At 39.2% G+C, this 6812-nt stretch overlaps 1 long non-coding RNA gene across 1 annotated transcript in view; it reads left to right on the top strand.

Annotated features, from left to right (window-relative positions):
* LOC144588196 (uncharacterized) overlaps window positions 1-6812 on the top strand; it is a 383241-nt gene that overhangs the window by 18251 nt on the left and 358178 nt on the right. The window lies entirely within an intron of this gene.

Raw genomic sequence — 6812 nt, 5'->3', positions numbered from 1 at the left:
GGTTCCCGTTACAAAATCCAAAGAAATGAAACAAGACAAAAACATGTGGGACCTTGAAGACTAGCATATTTTAATATGAGCTTTCGTAACATATATCCAAGAGATAATCAATAGTATGATACTGATATTTGGTTGTTGTGGGTTTTTCTGGCTCTTTGGCTGTGTTCTGAAGGTTGTTCTTCCTATCATTTCGCCAGTCTCTGTGGCCGGCATCTTCAGAGGACTGGAGTAGGAACTCTGTTCATGCTCTGAAGATGACAGCCACAGAGACTGGTGAAACGTTAGGAAGAACAACCTTCCGAATAGGGCCAAAGAGCCCGAAAAACCCACAACAACCATTAGACACCAGCCAAGAAAGCCTTTGCGAATACATTAAACTGATATTTTATTCAACATTTAATTCTGTTTCCATATGTATGACACAGTGGACATGTCCGCAAAAGTTGACATTAAAATATGTTAGTCTTTAAGGTGCCACATGTGTTTGTCTTTTTTAATTTGTTCCTTTGGATTTTGCCTGATATGCTTGCACAAATGGCTACCTCTTCCCAAATGACAATTCTGTTACAGAAGAAATAGATCCTTTCCCTGTTCTTGCAGCAGCAGCAGTCTTCCTTCTATTTGGATGCAGTTTCGGCATTCCTGTTCTAAAGACATGAAATAAATAATCACAGGATTCGTTGGGTTAGTGCATTTCAAGGTTCAGAGGATGGCAATGGCTTTCTCAGGATGAAGACAGGCCAGCGACCAGGTGTGTGTGTGTGTGTGTGTGTGTGTGTGTACTAGCAGAGGTGAGTTGTAGATGGATGGATGGGAGCTTGTAGTATGGAAGGCAATCTTGACGAGAAGTCTATAAGGCAAGTTGGTATAACTGTCTTCAGACTGAAATAAAAGGGAGCCGTGTGGTCAATATAAAATACAAATGCAAGAGCAGGTAATAACTTTGTAGGCCAAATCTGCTAGCTTTCATGGATCAGGACTATCCAAACCTGAGTAAGCGGATGATCATGATTCACAAAAGTTTGCCGATTGTATGATGATTTTTAGTGGTCTATAAAGGCACAGTGGTGCCTCGACCTACGAACTTAATCCATCCCAGAAGATGTTCGTAAGTTGAAAAGTTTGTAAGTTGAATCAGCATTTCCTATAGGAATGCATTGAAAACTGATTAATCTGTTCCGTCTGTTTTCTGTATGTGGAGGCACCGTTTGTAAGTTGAAGCATTAGTTCCCAAAGGAACTAATGCAAAACCAGTTAATCTGTCGTCTACCACTAGGGGGAGAAATTTTTTTTAACCTAAGATGACTTAGGTTTTAAAAAGGCAGGAAAGGAGTGAGGGAATGAACACCTTTTAAACAAAACATCTTTAAAACCAAGCAGCTTTAAACCAAAACCAAGCACCTTTTAAACCAATTTTTACATTTTAAAATTACAGTACCAGGCAGTCCAAAGTCCATTTCCTGCTTTCACCGTGTTTTTTGTTCGTAAGTCGAAGCTCCATTTGCAAGTTGAAGCAAAATTTTGCAAGCGGAGCTGTTTGTAAGTCAAAATGTTCATATGTAGGGGCTTTCGTAAGTCGAGACACCACTGTATTGCCTACTCTTCCATTTGTCTTTAGATTGAATACAGAAGGATGAGACCTAAATCAGAGAGTAGCTGAAAGGAAAATATAAAGACGGTAAGCTTGGGCCTGATATCCAGTATGGTATCATGGATGGAGTGGTGGACTATGACTCAAGAGGCCTGGAATTGAATCACTGCTCACTCAGTATGTCTGAGAAAGTGGACTTGTCTGCGAAAGACCAACTGTTCACATTAAAATATAGCATTTGGACTTTAAGGTGCCACAATGCTTTTGTCTTCTTTATTTTTTACTTCTTTTTGCCTGTTACATTCAGCCATGGAAACTCAAAGGAGGTGTGGAACTGGTGAAATCGCTCTCTAAATATTTTGCTTACCTTGATAGCCCTATTAGGTTTGCTATAAGTTAATTCTCAGTCTCATTTGTTAGTTTGTTATTACAGTAAGTGCAAGTTTTTAAGTATTTCAGTTCAATTCAAGAAGTTAATTTCAGATTTGAGAAGTGATCAGGAATCCACAGTTTGGCTTTTCATCTTGAAAATTTTGGGAAATTAAACTCTTAGGTTAATAGTATTTGCAAATTTCACATGAGAATAGTTGCTGGAGAGAATAGAAGTAAAACGAAATACTGTAATGAAAATAGCAGTTGCATTGTATGAAGAAAACAGGCAGTGGCTGAGGGGGAAGTGTTACAACACCAGAAGGACTGGTTCTTTGCAAAGAATGTGATTCTTTTCTTTCTTTTTTCTTTTTTCTAGAATTGGTGTTAGTGCTGTTCCACTGGGACATCTAGGCACCAAGACAAAGAGAGAGAAAGAGAATGAGAGGAGGAAATGGCCACTTGGCCCTTGTTTACAGCTTATTAAGGTCATTCTTCTGTAGCCGTGCCTCCTGCAAATCACATGGGCTACAAGAAAGCTATGTCAACAAGCTGCAAACAAGGTTGTTTGCCAGTTTCTTCCTCTATGTGTAGCCAGCTAACACAAATTTACTGTGGGAAACCAACGTCCTAGGTGCAACTCCACAGCAGGTCAGTTTCCATTTTTGTGTAGTCACATTCTTAGATCTAGGGCTCATGTTCTCGTTTTCTTTTGCTGCTCAGTCATAAAAAAAAACTTACTAAGAAAAGTAGGAAATCAGCTAAACAACTTCAGTGATAGCAAATAATCTCACAGACAAGTTAGTTTGCCAGTTTCTCAAGAGGATTCCAAAAGCCACTGCTGTTAAGGAAACTCTTTCCACTTCTGTTGTCCAATAACAGGCATGACTTTTAAAGGCATTCTTGACAGTTGTTATTTGCCACATGCTAGATGTTAATGTTAGTTACAGGCACTCTGCCTACTACCCTTTCCTCTGCTGTTCAAGAAGCATTTGACTCTGCTCTTATGCTGATTTGTAGTTTTTATCTTTTGGTGTTTTTCCTGCTGCTTTTAGTTTGTTACTGTGTTTCAGTAATTAGTCACTGTATTTTATATGATTATATTGAAAAACAAGGATTAAGAAATTAAATAATATTGTGCAAGAAAGAAGGAAAACTAAGATATTCAAAGCCACAGCTTTTCCTATGTACCAAAATTTAAAAGTTTGTATAAGTGAGGGAGGGAGTTATATGTAATTGAATATTTGGTGCACAATATTTTTCAGCCAATATCTCTTTTAGTAATTCATGGCATGTTAGACATGTATGTGCCTGATTTTAAAAAGTATAATTAAATTAAGTGGGAGTTGCTACCAATTAAGTGTATAAAATTTCTAAATATTCTAAGTAGGAAGCATGGCTAGTGGTGGTGGGGAACTACAATGTGCAAAGTACTGGTAAGATTTCGTTTGATGTTCCATTTGCTTGAATATTGCTCCCTCCAGTGGTAAAAACAAAAAAAAAAACATATTCTGAAGTCCATTTGGATAGAATGAGAAGTCAGGGAACAAAACAGGAAATTGTTTTGTTTGTATTTGAATCTGGATTTTTGATGCATGGAAACCCCTCACCTTTCCATCTCTGTGGATCCATGCCCAAACCAACAGATAGTAGCAAACCCTAAATAGAACATACAGGAGTCATTCAAGGGGATGGGACAAACGCCTGTGCCCTTGTATGACTCCTGTATGATTATTCCTGCTTATGAGACAAAAAAACTCTATCTGTCTCATATTAGAAGATGAAGTAGATAGTCTCCTTAAACATCTTAAATTTCCTGTAGTTGAACTTATGAAAACAGAATTAGCAGATATGGGTGTGTGTATGTGTGCTCCTATGGTGAACTGAGTAAAAAATGCAAACAAGAATTTTTGCTTTAAGACATTGACATGTATCCATCATGGAACGTGACTGAGAAAATTATAGGTGTGTTTTCCCATTGGGATACTTTCTTTCATGAACAAAAAGTTATCTAACATTTTTGTATTCTCTCTTTAAGATAGATAGTACAAAACCCAGGCAGTTAGTAATGTTTCCGTTGGGAAAAAAGAAATTCAAAAGTAACAGCATAATATCTAGTACTAACATCTAGTATCAAGGTGAGCAAGAGAGGAGCTGAGTTACGCTAGATCAGTGACAGCGAACCTTTTTGGGCCCAAGTGCCCAAATTGGAAAAAAAAAACCTCAGTGGGCGGCAGCAGCAGAAGTACACGGAGGTGCCTGGAGACCCCACTCTGGATGTGCTACCAGCACCAGCTGCCCCGGATCCTGGCCTGCCGCCTGTCAGAGCGCCAGCACCGTGGCTGCAGCCGCCTTCTCAGATTTGGCTGTGTGTGGGGGAGTAGTGATCTGGCAACTTACAGCTCATGTGCCCACAGAGAGGGCTCTGTATGCCAGTTGTGGCACACGTGCCATAGGTTCGCCATCACTGCCCTAGATCTTTCATTCAGTATTCTCATCCACTATATGGCACATAGTGGTCAGGGTAGTCCTAAGTAATACTACCATGCTTAAAATCACCTGCTTTAGTGTTAGGTTAGCTGTCTTGGCTAATTAGAATTGTGCCCTTAAATAGAACCAATTCCTTAAATTAATGAATATACAAGATCATTATATTTTTTAATTAACATGCTGTTTGGAGACAGAACGTAAGATTTATGATTGCACGGGACAGACCATTTGGCAGATTAAGAAACAGGTAACATTACAGAAATAATTTTAGGGATATTCTAAAAGTAACAAGTTGTTCTTGAACATCGAGCATTGTTTTTCAAATTTGTGTTATCTCGCAATTTTTGAACATATGAGATTAATAAAATATAGTTTATTGGCCTTTTTGTGTTTTATTTTGCATAATGGAAGAATAGTGATTACTCAATTAATTGGTATGATCCAGATAATATTATTTCTCAAAGCTATATTAAAAGGGTTCACATTTCTCCAATACTCAATTCCAGATAAAGGCATATCTTCCTCACAATGTAGTTGCACCCCAAGTGTGCTGTTAACACGCCTCTGTTCACATAGTTTTCTAAAACTATCCTCTAATATTGTTGTTTTTTTTCAGTTCACTTTTATAATGGTTTTGCTTTGGTGGTGATAATATATTTCATATAGACAGCTGTGTTGGTATGTTTCAACATGGATAACAATCAAAACAAGTCTGGTGGCCCCTTTTAGACCTGTTGTTTCCTACCTTGGGTTCCCAGATGTTCTTGGACTGCAGCTCCCAGAAGCCCTTGCTAACACAGCTAGTTTTGAAGGTTCCTGGGAATTGCAGTCCAAGAACATCTGGGGACCCCGGTTTGAGAACCAGTTTTAAACAGAAGTGTATCCATGAAAATTGATGCAGTAATATTTTAGTTCAGGACAACATTCCCTCTAATTTTCCGCCAGTACTGGGCAGGGTCCCGGCACTGAATACACGGAGTTCGATCTGTGACTGGAACCAAATGGGCAGCAATATTGGCTGCCGGTGTGCGGCACTAATGCAGTGCTGTACACCCACACAGCTTAGAGGTAATGTTGGTTCAGGATGACAGTTTCAAGGAGGTATTGAGTTATCTGTGCTCCTAAATATCAGCATCATAACTCTTACTAGTGGCAGCAGTTTCAAAGCTGTTGAATGTGTTTTGTAATTCGCTCACTTTTTCTCTTTCTCTCTTCCTTCTCCTTTGTGGCAGGAAGGGGGAGAAATATGCAAGCAGCAGATACATGATTGTCCTTCATGTCCTCTCTTTTGATGACTGATGTAGTTGGACAGCCAGTAATATCTTTACTACTGCAGTTCTTATTATTTAGAAGCTGAGTGGGTCCCTATTTATTTGAATAACCGTATAATCACTTTATTTGAAAACCTTCATTCCAGTATAGTTGTTTATGTTTATTGGTAATGTGACTTCCCACTTCTCCCACAATTTCAGCACACTCTGGTTTGTGGTGTATGCTCATTGTATAAATACAAATGATAAAGCATATTTTAAACTCCTACTGTTTCTCTTGCAGTAATCGGATGGGAAAATACTGGCATACAAGTATTTTGTTGTTGTTTAGTCATTAAGTCATGCCCGACTCTTCATGACCTCATGGACCAGAGCACGCCAGGCCCTCCTATCTTCCACTGCCTCCCAGAGTTGGGTCAAATTCATGTTGGTCGCTTCAGTGACACTGTCCAACCATCTTGTCCTCTGTCGTTCCCTTCTCCTCTTGCCTTCACACTTTCCCAACATCAGGGTCTTTTTCAGGTAGTCTTCTCTTCTCATGAGATGGCCAAAGTATTGGAGTCTCAGCTTCAGGATCTGTCCTTCCAAGTATTCCATAAATGCAAAGTGTGCATTGCAGGTTTAACATCTCTACTAGTTGCAGGGCACTCTTGAACCTGATGATGTTTAGAGGAAGGAAATGTATGTTCCTCCTGCAGCAAGGCTACCCAAGCCCTTTTATATTCCACTCTGCCATATAACCATTAAAGCTGCACTGGGTTACGCTCAGGATAAGTGAAATGTTTAGAAACAAAAACTTCATTCTGAGTAATAAGTGATCTCTGTCTTCCTGCCTTTGTTTTTTTTATTGAAAATCATTTATTTTCTCAAGTGAAGCAAGTTGACCTTGCTACCACAATAATTGTGGGCATTCCCATCCGTGTACAGTGGTACCTCGACTTAAGAACTTAATCCATATTGGAACTGCGTTCTTAAGTCAAAGCACCATTTCCCATAGGAATGCATTGAAAACCATTTAATCCGTATCTGCTGTTTTGCATTCTTACATCAAGGCGCTGTAACTAATGCAAAGCTGGTTGATCCGTATCTGC

This window comes from Pogona vitticeps, chromosome 3 (assembly GCF_051106095.1).
Source record: "Pogona vitticeps strain Pit_001003342236 chromosome 3, PviZW2.1, whole genome shotgun sequence".
Taxonomy (NCBI): Eukaryota; Metazoa; Chordata; class Lepidosauria; order Squamata; family Agamidae; genus Pogona; species Pogona vitticeps.
This window is presented reverse-complemented; position numbering and strand designations above follow the sequence as displayed.